This window comes from Drosophila bipectinata, chromosome XL (genome assembly GCF_030179905.1).
Source record: "Drosophila bipectinata strain 14024-0381.07 chromosome XL, DbipHiC1v2, whole genome shotgun sequence".
Classification (NCBI taxonomy): domain Eukaryota; kingdom Metazoa; phylum Arthropoda; class Insecta; order Diptera; family Drosophilidae; genus Drosophila; species Drosophila bipectinata.
Window position 1 is genome coordinate 23,118,801 of NC_091734.1, and position 17,805 is coordinate 23,136,605.

At 42.6% G+C, this 17,805-nt stretch overlaps 1 protein-coding gene across 13 annotated transcripts in view; it reads right to left on the bottom strand.

Annotated features, from left to right (window-relative positions):
* mmd (disintegrin and metalloproteinase domain-containing protein mind-meld) overlaps positions 1 to 17,805 on the bottom strand; it is a 747,894-nt gene that overhangs the window by 380,950 nt on the left and 349,139 nt on the right. The window lies entirely within an intron of this gene.

Genomic DNA, 17,805 nt, shown 5'->3' on the forward strand with positions numbered 1-17,805 from the left:
TGCAAAAATGGCAGCGCTAAAATGATTCTGCACAATATTGGTTTTACAAATTAAAGATAAGATTCCATGGATTGAAACCTGAATTATAGTTCGTCTGTGAGTTTTGCGTCCATGGTAGGTTGTGTAAGGTCACTTTCCAATCCTTTGGTGTATCCGTCATAGTACGTACTTAGTTTATTATAGACTGATTAGCGTTCTCTATCTAGCCGTTTGCTCTAGGGTAAATAAGGATCAGTGTTGCCATTTTAGCTATTTTATTGCTAGATCTAGCTAATTTAAAACTGCGAAAGTTATAAGATTTTGTGAAATGCTATTAGCTAGAAAGCTAGCATTCTTTTTAATGATTTGGTTAGTTTTGGCACTTTTAAAATAGTACCGATAGATATAGGTAAATAGGAACCGATACCGGAGCAGTCAATACATTCGCACCGTTAACACACTTTGCACTCAAAATTATGAGTCTTCCTTGGTCGAACGCAGAGGTAGAACGCGTAATTATCCAAGTGCAGATAGTCAAAATAAAATGAGAAATAGAATGCATTAAAAACCTTTAAATGCTATTTTAGCCATAAAGTAGGCTACATTAATAACTAAAATTCTTATAAAATGAATGTTCATTTACATATATGGACCCAAAAGAATTGGGATGTGTTGTTTTAGCAACAAAATATTTAAAAACTGTATCAGAATCTAATAAATATAAGTATTTGGTCGAGGACACCATTGATGATATTGACAACAATTCTGCATTATTTTAATAAAAACAATTTAAAAATAACACAAAAATTGCTATAACTTAGCAATTTTGTTTAGCATTGTTTGTTTTAGCTGATTCTAGCATATTTTTTCATTTTAGCTATTTGAGTCCATGAAATTCTGGCAACACTGATAAGGATAGGCATAGCCTATCGTAGCCGCAGGCGTGTTATGGAAAATGAGAGTTTGCCCACCACTGCTCAAAACCTCCATTTTAATTTGTTTACTCCTATCATTCAGGCATCGTTCGATTGCAATTTTTTTTTTTTTTTCGCGGTCTTTCAGAACTTGGAAATGGCTTGTGCATCAATAAGAGCATCAGCTAGCATTCCTGTATTCATCATAAAGCTTAGAGGCCCAGACGACCGAGGGGCGCTCGAGAAACGATTTGTTAGTACATATTATGCTATTTGAAATTTTTTAAGCTAAGAGGAGTTAGTAAGATAGTTTAAAATTCTATATTGTTAATTAGAGGGACTGGAAAGAGATGTAATAGAGTAGAGACAATTGTAGTTCGAACATAATACCCTAAAAGGATCATGCAGTGCATATGTCGAACTACAATGGCTAAGGAACAGAGGACTAAGGTTTCGAGTCCTTCTATTAGGAATGTTAAATTTTAAACGTGTTATTAAATGCTGGCTATCTACGTCCCCGTTAATAAGGTTATGCAGAAAAACTACACCGAGCATTGTCCTACGATTTGTTAAGCTAGGTAAGTTTATAAGTAAAAGTCTGCTACTGTAGGATGGAAGCTGAAGATTTGCATCCCAGTATAGACCTCTAAGTGCAAATATTAAAAAGTTCTTTTGCACGGATTCTATGCGGTCCTTATGTACTCCATATTGGGGACTCCAGACACATGAACCGTACTCCAGTATAGGACGGACCAAAGAAATGAATAGTTTTTTGGTTATATAGGGGTCATTAAATTCTTTTGACCACCTTTTAATAAAACCAAGGACTCCTTTAGCCTTATTAACCATTAAGGAAATATGGTCGGCAAATTTAAGTTTGATGTCTAATAGGATGCCGAGATCATTAACCTGGGTTAATTTTTCTAAGGCAATCCCATTAATAGAATAAGTAGCTTGCATAGGGCAAGAACGATAAAAAGACATATGTTTGCATTTAGATCCATTAAGTATTAGATCATTAGCTAAACACCATTTTTGAAAGTTATCAAGGTCAGACTGAAGACTGCATTGGGCAGAGATGGATTTGTACTGAAGACAAAGCTTTACATCATCTGTGTTTGGTCATTGAGCGTTTTCAATGCCGTAAATAAAAAATCAGAATTTAATTAGGTTCAACGTTATAACTTTTTTCATATATATGAAATAGCATATGAAATTAGGATTTATGAGGATTTATGAGGACTGCGCAAGCGCAGTAAGGAGATGAACGGGAGTGGCGCCAACCTTGCAGAGTAGGCTGAGCGGATGCTCGCTAACTATAACGCCGAATTAGCAAAGCCGAGCGGCCGAAAGAGAGTCGGCTTGCGATTAGCAAAACATCAGTTACTAATTAATTGTTGTGTTTAAATTAGTTGCTTGCTGCTTGACCCGACATTCTCCCCCCAGTTTGGGCTTCTACTCCAACTTCATCCTTAAGGGGCAAAAGGCACAGCTTAGTCACTGCTCGCTTGGTAATTCCAGATGAGGCTTTTATCACCGCCACTCGAAAGATACCATCCCGACCAGGGATTAACTCCATTATTCTCGCAAGCGGCCATTTCATCGGAGGTAGATTCTCGTCCTTTACTAGCACCACATCGTTCGTGGCCAAGGCAGGACCGGAGGCTTAGGTACTCCTCCTTCCATCGGGACCAGAAAGACTGCTGCAGGAAAGACACGCGCTGCCAGCTGTCCAACCGGTTGAAGTTAAACTTTGTGACATCAGGCTCGATAAAGCTGACTGACGGACCACCAGTTAAAAAATGAGCTTGGGTCAGAACATCAAGGTCTGCAGGATTTTCTGAAAGAGACAATAAGGGTCGTGAATTTATAACAGCCCCAATATGGCATAGCAGCGTTCGCAGCTCCTCGAATCCAAGAACTGCAGATCCGACAGCTCGGTAAAAATGGTGCTTTGCGGTTTTAACAGCCGCTTCCCACAGACCACCGAAATGCGGAGATCGAGGAGGAATAAAATGCCATTCGATGGATTCCATAGAGCAAAACTCCAGCAGTGCCCGCTGATGCTTTTCGCTTAGAAATAATCGGCGCAGCTCCTTTAGCTCGTTTTTGGCTCCAACAAAGTTGGTTGCGTTGTCAGACCAAATATGTTGAGGCTTTCGGCCAAAGCCTGCAAAAAAGACATTGTGGACAGATCCTTTACAAGCTCCAGGCTTTGGTAGCAAAACAAATGAAAATGCTAATGTAACATTTTACTGGAGCCTTATTACGCACTTCCGGCTTATAATAGAACGGTCCACAAAAATCCACACCAGTGACTCCGAAGACCTGGGAGCCACTAACTCTTTGCTCCGGGGGATCAGCCATAATGTGCTCCAACAGCCGAGGCTTAGTCCGGAAGCATTGGATGCATTTGTGTATTGCCTTCGTCACGGTTTTTCTCCCCCCAATTGGCCAATATTGGGACCTAATAATTGCCAACAGTGCGCGAGGTCCCGTATGTAAATTTCGCTCATGGAAGTCAACAATTATAGCCAGCGTAACTGGATGGCTTCTTGGATGGATAATTTGATGCTGACTATCAAAATCCAACGACGAATTTTTTAGCCGCCCGGCTACGCGCAACGGACCAAATTTATCCAAGAAGGGAGAGGATGAGGCAAGGGCACTGGATGCCGCTATCTCTTTTTCATTTTGAAGCACCTTTAAGTCTTCCCAAAAATGCACCTGCCGCACTAGTTGCAATAACAGCTATGTTCCAGATTTTATATCGCTAGCCGTGACACCGTTGTGGTGAATTCGTTTAGAAAACTTGTATACGTAAGCGAATACCCTCTGCAGCGCTGGAAACGAATTAGTGTACTTAGAAACCGCTGTTATATCCACGTACGGAGACTGAATGAGCAGAACCCTTGCACGTTACTCCAGGGATGATCTCTCAGATGGGACCGCGGTTGGCCACGGCTCTTGGGATCCAATGAGAAACGGAGGACCGTGAGACCACAGCTTATTCTCAACCAATTCATTGGGAAGAGTACCAAGAGACAGGATATCTGCTGGGTTCAAAGAAGTGGGAACATACCGCCACTCCATTTCTCTAGTTAGCTTCTGAATGGTCGAAACTCGATTGGCGACGAAAACATTAAACCGAGAGGGTTCTTCTCGAATCCAAGACAGAGCCACAGCAGAATAGGACCGACAAATCCTAATGGGTCATAAAGTCAAGCGACTGAAGAAAGAACGATGCGCCTAGTGGGCTTTGAGATTGACTGAATCCCTTCAAAAGAAAATAGCAAGCGGTCAGTTGCAGGATCCCAGGTAAAACCCAGTGTCTTTGTAAAGTTGCTGCCATCATCAAACCTTAGGAAAGACTCCCGATCTTCTTCAGGCACCTTATCCAGCACGTCAGCAACATTGGAGCACCACTTCCATAACCGAAATTGGCCTTTGGCAAGGATCCCGGATGTTTTCTGCATTATGCTAATAGCTTCATCTATAGAGTCGCCTCCGAAAAGTAGATCATCCACATAAAAGTCACGACGCAGAATTTCGGCCCCCTTTGGAAACATTAATTGCTCATCATCTGCCAACTGATGCATTGTGCTTATTGTGCCGAACTGCTAAAAATGAGGCAGGCTTCGTTCCATAGGTGACAGTATCCAGCTTTAAAACCTGTAACTCATCCTGGGTGGAATCCCGCCAAAGAATACACTGAAGATAGCTGTCCTCAGGAAAAACCCACGCAACGATTCATTTTACAAATATCTCCAGTAATGGCCACCCGATGGCATCGGAACCTTAACAGAATATGCAGTAACTTTGGCTGAATAACTGGGCCAGACATCAGCACGTCATTCAGTGAATATCCAGAAGTGGTGACAGCAGATCCATCAAAAACAACCCTGAGCTTGGTTGTTGAACTTTCCTCCTTCAAAACACAATGGTGTGGATGAAAGTATTGACCAGTGACGCTCGCATCAGAAGGGACTGGAAACATGTGACCCAACTCCAAATACTCCTTTATGAAGGCAGCAAGGACTCTCCCAGCAGCTTAGAACCGCATTTTAACGGAAGCCTCACAGCGTAAGCGCCGGAATCCAGCCGAGCAACAAGTTGCACGAAATGCGCATCGCAATGTAGCTCTTCCTTCGTCCGCTTCACAATAGGCTCGGAGCAGTCTTCGATTTCTTAAAACCGGCGGAGCAAAGAATCCAGCTGATCATCCAGCATTGTTGCGCTCCCCGGGACATCCTTGTTGGCAATGGAAACGACTGATCTTCTCTGGACATGTGAACCGCCTCCACACACGACCCATCCAAGTCGAGTTTTCTGCAGCAATGGCAGGCCGGCTGAGAGCTTAATTTGCCCAACACACAACAGCTCATAAAACAGACTGGCTCCAATAAGAAGGTCGATGCGCTGTGGGCGGAAAAATTCAGGATCAGCGAAAGAAAGATTGCCAGGAATATTCCAACTGGAGACATCCGAACTGAAGCTAGGCTGCAGGTCCGTGATATTGGCGGCGATGACGGCGTTAACAAGGGCCGAGTACTCGGAACAGTGGGAACGTAGGAGAACATCAACAGAGAATCCATCTGTCGCAAAGCCGGTATCTCCAATACCAGACACCGCCATGAATGATTTGTACCTCCGAAGCTGCAGCTGACTTGCCAGCCGGGAAGTGATCACGTGCACCTGAGATCCAGAATCCAACAGAACTCGGCATGAAACAAGGGATCCAGCGCGACTACGAACAAAAATGTTCGCTGTAGCAAGCAACGATATATCGCCGCTGTGGCCTTGAGCAACTAGTGCATTCGCAGTGGACGCCGAAGAGGCTACAGGCTCGGCGACCTCGGCTATGGCTGACGTGGGAGGACCAACCAACGGCTGGCCGCAAGATGCCGGCGGCTCCAGGAAATGCAGCAGGCTGCGATGCCTCCTTCCACAACTGCGACAACTAGCAGCGAGGCACTCACGCATGTGATGGCCCGTTTGCAGGCACTTCCGACAAAGACCGAGTCGCCTGGCCTCACCAAGGCGAATCTCAGGAGGCATTGATAGAAATCGGGGGCATGCAGACATTATATGGGACCATCCACCGCATAGAGCACAGGAAGCGAATTAGTAACAATAAAGGATGATCTACTATTATTTGCACCTCGACGCCTTCCCACATGAGCGCCCGGGGCGTATGCAGCCATGGCCACGTCCATAGCTTCCAGCGTCCTACACCGCTGTTCCAAAAATTCGGCCATCGACTCCCAAGTAGGGATGGCGTCTGAACCTGAGGATTTTTGACTCTCCTCCCACTTGGCCTGGGTAGCTGGGTCCAACCTTTGAAGCAGAACTTGGACGATGATGCAGCTGGCGATCTGAACTGAAGTACCCAAATTCTGTAAGGCTCGCATATGGGCATTGAACTTGTCCGAAAGACCTCGAAGAGCTGCTATTGAGCCACTTTCCCACAGACTGAGGCCCAGAATCTCGTTTACGTGTGCCTGAAATATTAAGCGACGGTTATTAAATCGTTTCTCCAATAAATTCAGCGCAACATCATAGTTCTCGTCGGATACTTCCAAGGAACGAACTGCTTCGAAAGCGGACTCCCGAAGGCAAGATCGCAACCTTTGCAACTTTTCCACCTTACTAATACGAGGATTGCTGCCGACGATGGTAGAGAAGATTGAGTAAAATTCAGCCCATTCCGAGTATCCACCGCTGAACGTAGGGAGCGGCAAAGGAGGCAGCACTTGAAAACTTTGACCTAACCCTGGGTCAGCCTGCATGGTGGACATTCCGTTGGCAAGGGTGGAATGGGCAGCAATTCGAAATGAGCCGCCTGCATCGTCGCTACGAGCTCCGAAACAGTCCATCGAAGGTCACTGCTGATCTGCAAAATGTACAAATCCTCAAGCTCCCCGTGGATGGCCTCGAAGTCGCTGAACATGGTGGCTATCTGACCATGTCGCACGTGTAGCATGGCATCATCCACCTTGGAAATAGGCTGAAGAGCTCCTTGGTTCCTCTGTGAGTCCTGGAGAATACCCAGGGCCTTGCACTTTAAAATAGCACTCCGGGTTGGATTGGGTGCTCCTGTGACGGCGCCGCTGAAATTCATGATTTATTATATTGAGTTCCGAACAACCCGAAATAAATTTTATTTGCTCGCGGCGAATACGAACTGTCCCACTGTGCGCTCAGAACCGTAGCGGAATTGTGGAATGTATATATATATGAAGCTATGTCATATTCTTCCCTCACTTCTTTCAAGCGAACGGTCGTGTTTTTTTTGTGCGCACTGCGTTTTATTAAAAATATTGGTAAACCGGTGTTTACATACTTGTGAATTAAATCTTGTGAATCTTAACAATCTTAAAGCCTAAACCGTATCGCTTCGCGAGTGCTGTGGTATATTTGGAGTCGAATTAATAATTTGCCTAAATTCTATTCCATGCATAGCTCAGCTCTGCTTTTTCCCCGGCTTATCTATATTTCTACATTTCTCTTTTGCACTCTTTCAAAGCTCCCGCTTCGGCTTCTTGTTTGGCACAGTGGTTCAAGGTATTGTGTTTTTTAACTTTTTATATACTCATTTTTGTTTTATTAAATAAAAAAAAAAAAAATATATATATATAAAATGGATTTTAAACTGGTCTGTGCCATTAAGTCTTGTAACAAGACAATTTTCACATCCCAGCCTAGCATCCATTGCTGGTTATGTGAAAACGTCGTGCACGCCAAGTGTGCCGGATTCACTGCTTCAGTCTCGGATGCCATTTTCCGTAGGTCGGGTATACGCCATTGTTGTGAAAATTGTCGTGCTGTCCAAGGTGAAATGAGGTCGTTCCTGAGAAAGACCAAAAATGGATTTAAAGAGTTGATCACTGGTTTTCGTAAAGTCAATGACCAACTCTGTGCGCTAGACACTCAGTTTAGCAGCCTTCAGCTTCTTACGGAGTCCCCTAAGCGTAAGAAATCCGCTGTTTCTGATCAGCCTCAGCCTGCTCAGCCGACATTAATGCAGCCGCTTATATCTCTGGCCACCCCGAGGGCTAGAACTGAGAAAAATTCGTCCGAATTTCTCAGGGATAATGAGCAATTGTCTGATATGTCCGCCATGGCATCCCTTCAAGTGATACCACAGGTCCTAGGGAACGAAACCCCGGTTAGAGTCACCCAAAAGGGTATTCCACAGTCCGGACCACCGGCACCGACTGATGCTGCAGTTCTCGTACCTGCGACACCAAAACCCTTACAGGTGATTCCTCCATCGAAACTTATATTTGTTTCTCGGCTTGCCCCTGATACTTCAGAGATTGATATCTCGGCTTATATCAAAGCCAAAACAAAAGCCGATATAAAGGTGGAGGACATAACTAAATTTAAGTATAATTATACACGGCGCACGTCTTCTTTCAAGATTCGCGTGCCCGCGCTGATGTTCAAGACGATTTGTTCTCCCAGTTTTTGGCCAGAGAATCTTTTCGTCCAAGAACATCAGCCTAGTTCCGTAGAGAAAAAAGTTAAAAAACCAGTGGGAGTGAGACTTCCCAATATCGGAACCACTGACCAACCCTCCACTTCTTCTTTGGCTACTAACCCAAAAAACTAGTTTCCTCATTAACTCTTACCTATCAGAATACTAGGGGGCTACGTAACAAACTCCCCAAGCTATATTCTGATAGTTCTTTCTTTGCATCCCATATAATAGCATTTACAGAAACTTGGTTAAATCCGGAGATCTTTAGCTCCGAAGTTTTTCCAAGTAAGTACACCACTTTTAGACGGGATCGATCTCAGCGAAGAGGAGGTGGAGTCCTCATTTCGGTAGACTCTACTCTTGCTTCTGAAGAGGTGAAATCCCATGAGTTTGGTGACATAGAATTTATTTGCGTTGAAATCACTGTGTCCGTTAAAGCTTTATACATTACATGTTCATATATACCTCCTATGTCTGAACCGCCTACATATTGGCAGCATTTGTCCGCCATTCGATACGTCTCTAATCCTATGACGGATCGTGACCAACTCGTAGCGGTGGGCGACTTTAATATCCCAGAATTAAAGTGGTCCAACGTCGATAACTCACCATCTTTGTCACTTATAACTTACCATGACTTCACCGCGGGCATGTTTGACATGTCCCTAGGTCAGATCAATCATGTTAGAAATTCGCTAGGTCGGCTTTTAGACTTATGTTTTGTATCTGATCCTGATGGTACTGCTCTCTCCAAAGCTTTTCCCCTTTCATCCCCAGAGGATCCATATCACCCCACACTGGAGGTCTCAATCGAAACCACTCCTGGTATTGATCAGATGTCTCCGAGCGTGGTAAATAAGATTCGCTGTTTCCGTAAAGCTGATTTTCAGAAACTTAATAGCCTTATTGATACATTTGACTGGTCTGATATTCTGGCGTGCACTGATCTTAATGTCACTTTAGAAAAATTTTATTTTACTTTAAATAAATTTTTTGACTCATTTGTGCCTTGGAAATATCCGTCCGCTTCAACAAATCCTCCTTGTTTTACAAGGTGCCTCGCTAACTTAAAAAATAAACAAAACAAGAAAGCAAAGCTAACTTCGGGCGGAGCCGAAGTTGATATACCCTTGCAGCTAAAACCGGATATATATCGCAAACATCGGATATAGTTGGCCGATCCTTATGATTACATCATAATAAAACCAATTAATTACAATAAAAAATCTAAAAAAAAGTCGCAAGCTTCTATCTTCAAATATACGAAAGTTGATATTTCTACCAAATACCATTGCCGATCGTTCAGTTATATGTCAGCTATAAGATATAGTCAACCGATCGTTATGAAATTTGGTAGATCGGATTAAATGACCAAAAATAGAATGTGTACCAAGTGCCAGCTTTCTATCATCAAAAACACGAAAGTTGGGTCATTTCCGATCGTTCAGTTATATGGCAGCTATAGGATATAGTCGGCCGATCCTTATGAAATTTGGCATGTCGTATTATTTTGCCAAAAAGAGCTCTCGTGTCAAATTTGACTCTAAAAACACCAAAGTTATACCATTTCCGATCAATCAGTTATATGGCAGCTATAGGATATAGTCGGCCGATCCCGGCCGTTCCGACTTATATACTGCGTGCAAAGGAAAGAAGGGTGTGTGCAAAGTTCAAGACGATAGCTTCAAAACTGAGAGACTAGTTCGCGTAGAAACAGACAGACAGACGGACAGACAGACGGACAGACGGACATGCTCATATCAACTCAGGAGGTGATTCTGATCAAGAATATATATACTTTATAGGGTCGGAGATGTCTCCTTCACTGCGTTGCACACTTTTGACCAAAATTATAATACCCTCTGCAAGGGTATAATAAGCTTTTACTTAAATATAAAAAAACCTGCAGTAGTGTTGATTTCTCAAGATACCTACTAGCTCTGTCGAATTTTACCTTGCATTACGCTGAATGTTATAGGAATTATATTGACCGCTGCCGGATACAATTTACTCAGGATCCAAAGCAGTTTTATAATTTTGTAAACACTAAGCGTAAACACGTATCTTTTTCACCCCTGCTTACGTTTGAAAATTCCTCTGCGACTTCTGATCAGGCCATTGCCGATCTATTCGCAGAATTTTTTCAAACAACTTATTCTCCTCCAAAATTGACTGATCAGCGATACGCATATAACATTCAAGCAGCAAATCTAATTTTCTGTCCGTTTTTTTCTGAGAACAACTTATTATCTGGTCTTTTAAGGGTAAAACCCATTTATTCGCCAGGCCCCGACGGAGTACCAGGGTGTGTGCTAAGATACTGCGCCAGGGAAACCTGTGCAAACCTCTTCTAAGAATTTTCAACTTATCTTTGGAAACCTCGATTTTTCCCCTTAAGTGGAAGGAATCATTTATAATTCCCCTACATAAAAAAGGGAAAAAGTCCGAGGCTGCCAACTACAGAGGCATCTCTAAGTTGTCGGCAATTCCAAAGTTATTTAAAAAATTAATTACCCCTCATTTGCAACACCTTTGCTCTTCGATTATCACTTCTTGTCAGCATGGCTTTATTAAGCGTCGCTCCACCACCACAAACTTATAGGAGTTGACATCCTTTGCCATAGATGGCTTTTGTAAGGGATATCAAACCGATGTAATTTACACAAACTTCAGCAAAGCATTTGATTCAGTTAATCACTCACTCTTGTTGAGTAAACTGAATATGCTGGGTTTTCCTAAAGACCTATTAACGTGGATCTTCAGCTACCTAGATGGAAGGACACAAAGAGTCTTATTTAAAAACATACAGTCCCGTCTGGTCCTTGCTACATCCGGCGTCCCTCAAGGAAGTCATCTTGGCCCGTTATTATTTACGCTTTTTATAAACGACTTGCCCCCTGCTTTAACGAACTCTCTAGTTCTTATGTATGCAGATGATGTAAAGCTTTGTCTTCAGTACAAATCCATCTCTGCCCAATGCAGTCTTCAGTCTGACCTTGATAACTTTCAAAAATGGTGTTTAGCTAATGATCTAATACTTAATGGATCTAAATGCAAACATATGTCTTTATATCGTTCTTGCCCTCTGCAAGCTACTTAATCTATTAATGGGATTGCCTTAGAAAAATTAACCCAGGTTAATGATCTCGGCATCCTATTAGACATTAAACTTAAATTTGCCGACCATATTTCCTTAATGGTTAATAAGGCTAAAGGAGTCCTTGGTTTTATCAAAAGGTGGTCAAAAGAATTTAATGACCCCTATATAACCAAAACACTATTCATTTCTTTGGTCCGTCCTATATTGGAATACGGTTCATGTGTCTGGAGTCCCCAATATGGAGTATATCAGGACCGCATAGAATCCGTACAAAAGAATTTCCTAACTTTTTCACTTAGAGGTCTAAACTGGGATGCAAATCTTCAACTTCCATCTTATAGTAGTAGACTCTTACTCATAAACTTACCTAGCTTAACAAATCGTAGGACAATGCTCAGTGTAGTTTTTCTGCATAACCTTATTAACGGGGATGTAGATAGCCAGCATTTACTAACACGCTTAAATTTTAACATTCCTAATAGAAGGACTCGAAACTTTAGTCCTCTGTTCCTTAGCCGTTGTAGTTCGACACTGCATGACCCTTTTAGGGTATTATGTTCGAACTACAATGGTCTCTACTCTATTACATCTCTTTCCTGTCCCTCTAACTTAAAATATAGAATTTTAAATTTTCTTACTAACTCCTCTAAGCTTAATAATTAACAAATAACTTAATATATTCTAACAAATCGTTTCTTGAGCGCCCCTCGGTCGTCTGGGCTTCTAAGCTTTATGATGAATACAGGAATGCTAGCTGATGCTCTTATTGATGCACAAACCATTTCCAAATTCTGAAAGACCGGTAAAAAAAAAAAAAAAAAATGTGCGAGCGAATGCACTTGCGTTGTGGATCGTATGTTTGTATGAAGTCTATGCGCGGGCGAATGCACTTGCGTTGTGGATCGTAAATATGTTTGTGTGCCGAAAAGAAAGAAAGAGGGCGAAAAAGAGTCGGCTTGCGACCAGCAAAACATCAGTTACTAATTAATTGTTGTGTTTAAATTAGTTGCTTGCTGCTTGACCCGACAATCTGCATACATAAGAACTAGAGAGTTCGTTAAAGCAGGGGGCAAGACGTTTATAAAAAGCGTAAATAATAACGGGCCAAGATGACTTCCTTGAGTGACGCCGGATGTGGCACGGACCAGACGGGACTGTATGTTTTTAAATAAGACTCTTTGTGTCCTTCCATCTAGGTAGCTGGAGATCCACGTTAAGAGGTCTTTAGGAAAACCCAGCATATTCAGTTTACTCAACAAGAGTGAGTGATTAACTGAATCAAATGCTTTGCTGAAGTTTGTGTAAATTACATCGGTTTGATATCCCTTACAAAAGCCATCAATGACAAAGGATGTCAACTCCAATAAGTTTGTGGTAGTGGAGCGACGCTTAATAAAGCCATGCTGACAAGGAGTGATAATCGAAGAGCAAAGGTGTTGCAAATGAGGGGTAATTAATTTTTCAAATCATTTTGGAATTGCCGACAACTTAGAGATGGCTCTGTAGTTGGCAGCCTCGGACTTTTTCCCTTTTTTATGTAGGGGAATTATGAATGATAAAAATTCTTAGAAGAAAATTGAAAATTGAAAGTTGAAAATTCTTAGAAGAGGTTTGCACAGGTTTCCCTGGCGCAGTATTTTAGCACACAGCCTGGTACTCCGTCGGGGCCTGGCGAATAAATGGGTTTTACCCTTAAAAGACCAGATAATAAGTTGTTCTCAGTAAAAAACGGACAGAAAATAAGATTTGCTGATTTGCGTAAGGCTGATCTGTCAAATTAGGCAGAGAATAAGTTGTTTGAAAAAATTCTGCTAATAGATCGGCAATGACCTGATCAGAGGTCGCAGAGGAATTTTCAAACGTAAGCAGGGGTGAAAAAGATACGTGTTTACGCTTAGTGTTTACAAAATTATAAAACTGCTTTGGATCCTGAGTAAATTGTATCCGGCAGCGGTCAATATAATTCCTATAACATTCCGCGTTATGCACGGTAACCATTCGACCGAGCTCGTAGGTATCTTGAAAAATCAACACTACTGCAGGTTTTTTTGTATTTTAGTAAGAGCCTATTTTTAATATTTTTTAGGTTAGTGAGGCACCTTGTATACCAAGGAGGATTTGTTGAAGCGGACGGATATTTCCATGGCTTACAGGAGTTCAAAATCTATTGAAAGTACAGTACAATTTTTCTAAAGTGACGTTAAGATCAGTGCATGCCAGAATATCAGACCAATCATATGTATCAATAAGGCTATTAAGTTTCTGAAAATCAGCTTTACGGAAGCAGCGAATTTTATTTGCCACGCATAAAGACATCTGATCGATACCAGGAATAGTTTCGATAGTGACCTCCAGCGTGGGGTGATAAGGATCCTCTGGGGTTGAAAGGGGAAAGGCTCTGGAGAGAGCGGTACCATCAGGATCAGATACAAAACATAAGTCTAAAAGCCGACATAACGAATTTTTAACATGGTTAATTTGACCTAGGGACATATCAAACATGCCCGCGGTGAAGTCATGGTGAGTGATAAGTGACAAAGATGGTGAGTTATCGACGTTGGACCACTTTAATTCTGGGATATTAAAGTCGCCCACCGCTACGAGTTGGTCACGATCCGTCATAAGATTAGAGACGTATCGAATGGCGGACAAATGCTGCCAATATGTAGGCGGTTCAGACATAGGCGGTATAAATGAACATGTAATGTATAAAGATTTCACGGACATAGTGATTTTAACGCAAATAAATTCTATGTCACCAAACTCATGGGATTTCACCTCTTCAGAAGCAAGAGTAGAGTCTACCGAAATGAGGACTCCACCCCCCCTTCGCTGAGGTCGATCCCGTCTAAAAGTGGTGTACTTACTTGGAAAAACTTTGGAGCTAAAGATCTCCGTCTGCATGTGGGATGCAAACGAAGAACTATCAGAATATAGTTTAGGGAGTTTGCTACGGAGCCCCCTAGTGCTCTGATAGGTGTTAATGACGAAACTAGTTTTTTGGGTTAGTGGCCAAAGAAGAGGTGGAGGGTTGGTCAGTGGTTCCGATATTGGGAAGTCTCACTCCCACTGGTTTTTTAACTTTTTTTTTTACGGAACTAGGCTGATGTTCTTAGACGAAAAGATTCTCTGGCCAAAAACTGGAAGAAAAAATCGTCTTGAACGTCAGCGCGGGCACACGAATCTGGAAAAAAGACGTGCGCCGTGTATAATTATATTTAAATTTAGTTATGTCCTCCACCTTTATATCTTTGGCTTTGATATAAGCCGAGATATCCATCTCTGAAGTATCAGGGGCAAGCCGAGAAACAAATATATGGTTCGTTGTAGGAATCACCTGTAATGGTTTTGGTGTCGCAGGTACGAGAACTGCCACATCAGTCGGTGCCGGTGGTCCGGACTGCGGATACCCTTTTAGGTGACTCTGACGGGCGTTTCATTTACTAGGACCTGTGGTATCACTTGAAGGGATACCACGGAGGACACATCTGACAATTGATCATTTTCCTTGAGAAATTAGAATGGCGAATTGTTCTCAGTTCTAGCTCTTGGGGTGGCTAAATATATGAGCGTCTGCGTTATTGACGGCTGAATAGACTGAGGCGTATCACAAACAGCGGATTTCTTACGCTTAGGAGACTCCGTAAGAAGCTGAAGGCTGCTAAACTGAGTGTCTAGCGCACAGAGTTGGTCATTGACTTTACGAAAACCAGTGATCAACTCTTTAAATCCATTTTTGGTCTTTCTCAGGAACGACCTCATTTCACCTTGGACAGCACGACAATTTTCACAACAATGGCGTATACCCGACCTACGGAAAATGGCATCCGAGACTGAAGCAGTGAATCCGGCACACTTGGCGTGCACGACGTTTTCACATAACCAGCAATGGATGGTAGGCTGGGATGTGGAAATTTTCTGGTTACAAGACTTAATAGCGCAGACAAGTTTAAATTCCATTTTTTTTGTTTTTAATTAATAAAACAAAAATGAATATAAAAAAAGTTAAAAAACACAATACCTTGAACCACTGTGCCAAAAGGATGCCGAAGCGGGAGCTTTGGAGAGTGCAAAAGAAAGATGCAGAAATAGAGATAAGCCGGCGAAGAAGCAAAGCTGAGCTATGCTTGGAATTGAAATTATTCAATTTATTAATTCGACTCCAAATATAACACAGCACTCGCGAAGCGATACGGTTTAAGCTTAAGATTCTTAAGATTCACAATATATTCAATTGATTAAGAGAGTAAAAACCGGTTTACCAATATTTATAATAAAACGCAGTGCGCACAAAAAAAACACGACCGTTCGCTTAAGAGAAAGAGGGGGAAGTGAAGAGAGGGAAGGGTCTCTTGCTGAATAGGTTACAATAATTTGTTTTGTATTTATTTAATACTCTTTCTTTAATAAAAAAATAAATTGGTTCGGTTTCATCCACTGAATGAATAATTTCTGATATCTCTTAATTTGCTTCCTCCTCATTATTATTATTAATTAGAGGTGCTGTTTCCAGTCTATCCTGCAACTTTATTATCATTTCCTTTAACATATTGAATGTTACAACCGAATTGTTGTAACATTATTATCCATCTTTTATGTCTATATTTTAATTTTTATACCCTTAGGTTAGGTAAGGTTGAGGCGGCGATGAGGGCCGGTTCTGACCCCCATCCACTTGAGCTGCTGGGGCTCCTTGTGATACCGCACAGGCAAGGATCCTACAAAAGGACCTCTCCCTTCCCACTACTTATGTGCCCAAGGGGTGCTCTATCCTTCTTGAAGCGGCTCGCGGTCCCATCCAGATTTACGGATGAAGGCTACGAGTCTGTGTGGAGCGACCTCCGCGAGGTCTGTAAGGTCTGTAAGTATTGCTGCGCCCAGGAATTTGAGTCGGATGCGCCCCAGCGCAGGGCATTGACACAGGAGGTGTGCGACTGTCTCTTCCTCTTCTTCGTCTCCACAGCTCCTGCAGTAGTCATAATGAGGCACCGCTAGTCTAGCCGCGTGTGCTCCTATTAACCAATGTCCCGTAATGGCCTTGATCGCCAGACTACAGTCCTGCCTATTCAGGGCGATAAGCATCATTGACCTCTTCCTAGATCGGATTGGCCATATCATGCGGGAGTTCCTGCAGTTTTGGAGGTTTCTCCATTTCCGCAGTGATGCGCGGTCAAAGTGATCCCTGCATTTTAGCCTACACGTAGCTAAGGGGATACCTACTGGTTCCTTCTCCGGTAGGAGAGGATTGGTAGTACCTGCTCTTGCTAGTTCGTCGGCGGCCCAGTTACCCTCGTGGTCCCTATGCCCGGGCACCCATATGAGGTGTATGTCATGCTGCTCTGCCATCTCCTTAAGAGATCTGCGACAGTCATTCACTGTCCTGGAGTTGGATGAAAGACCGTCAAGGGCTTTGAGTGCCGCTTGACTGTCTGAGAAGATACAGATTGTGTCCTGATTACCAATAAGTGCTGGGGATCTGAGTGCTTCTCCGATAGCTATTACTTCTGCTTGGAAAACACTACAGTGGTCTGGGAGTCTGAAGGACTCATTTAAACACAGCTGTTCGCAATGGAAACCGCCTCCCACCTGGCCATTCAATTTTGAACCGTCTGTGTAAATATGGAGGGAACCGGCTGGTCCCGGGATTTGTGTGTCCCATTCCTCCCTTGTTGGAATGTAGACCTTGTATTTTAAGGTAGGATTATCGACAGGTACGCAGTAATCTGTAGACCCCGTTGGCGTGTAGTGGTGCAGATCTAACTTGGTATGTCCGTAGTCAGTCCTTTTCCCTTGCAGAGGGAATTATAATTTTCTCCAAAAGTGTGCAACGCAGTGAAGGAGACATCTCCGACCCTATAAAGTATATATATTCTTGATCAGGATCACCTCCTAAGTTGATATGAGCATGTCCGTCTGTCTGTCTGTCTGTCCGTCTGTCTGTCTGTTTCTACGCAAACTAGTCTCTCAGTTTTAAAGCTATCGACTTGAAACTTTGCACACACCCTTCTTTCCTTTGAACGCAGTATATAAGTCGGAACGGCCGGGATCGGCCGGGATCGGCCGTCTATATCCTATAGCTGCCATCGGAAATGGTATAACTTTGGTGTTTTTAGAGTTAGAAAGTTCAAATTTGACATGAGAGCTATTTTTGGCAAAACATTACGACATGCCAAATTATGCCAGATTATATTTTTGGTCAGTTAATCCGACCTACCAAATTTTTTTAACGATCGGCTGACTATATCTTATAGCTGCCATATAACTGACGATCGGAAATGGTTTTTGGTAGAAATAACAACTTTGGTATTTTTGAAGATAGAAGCTTGGGA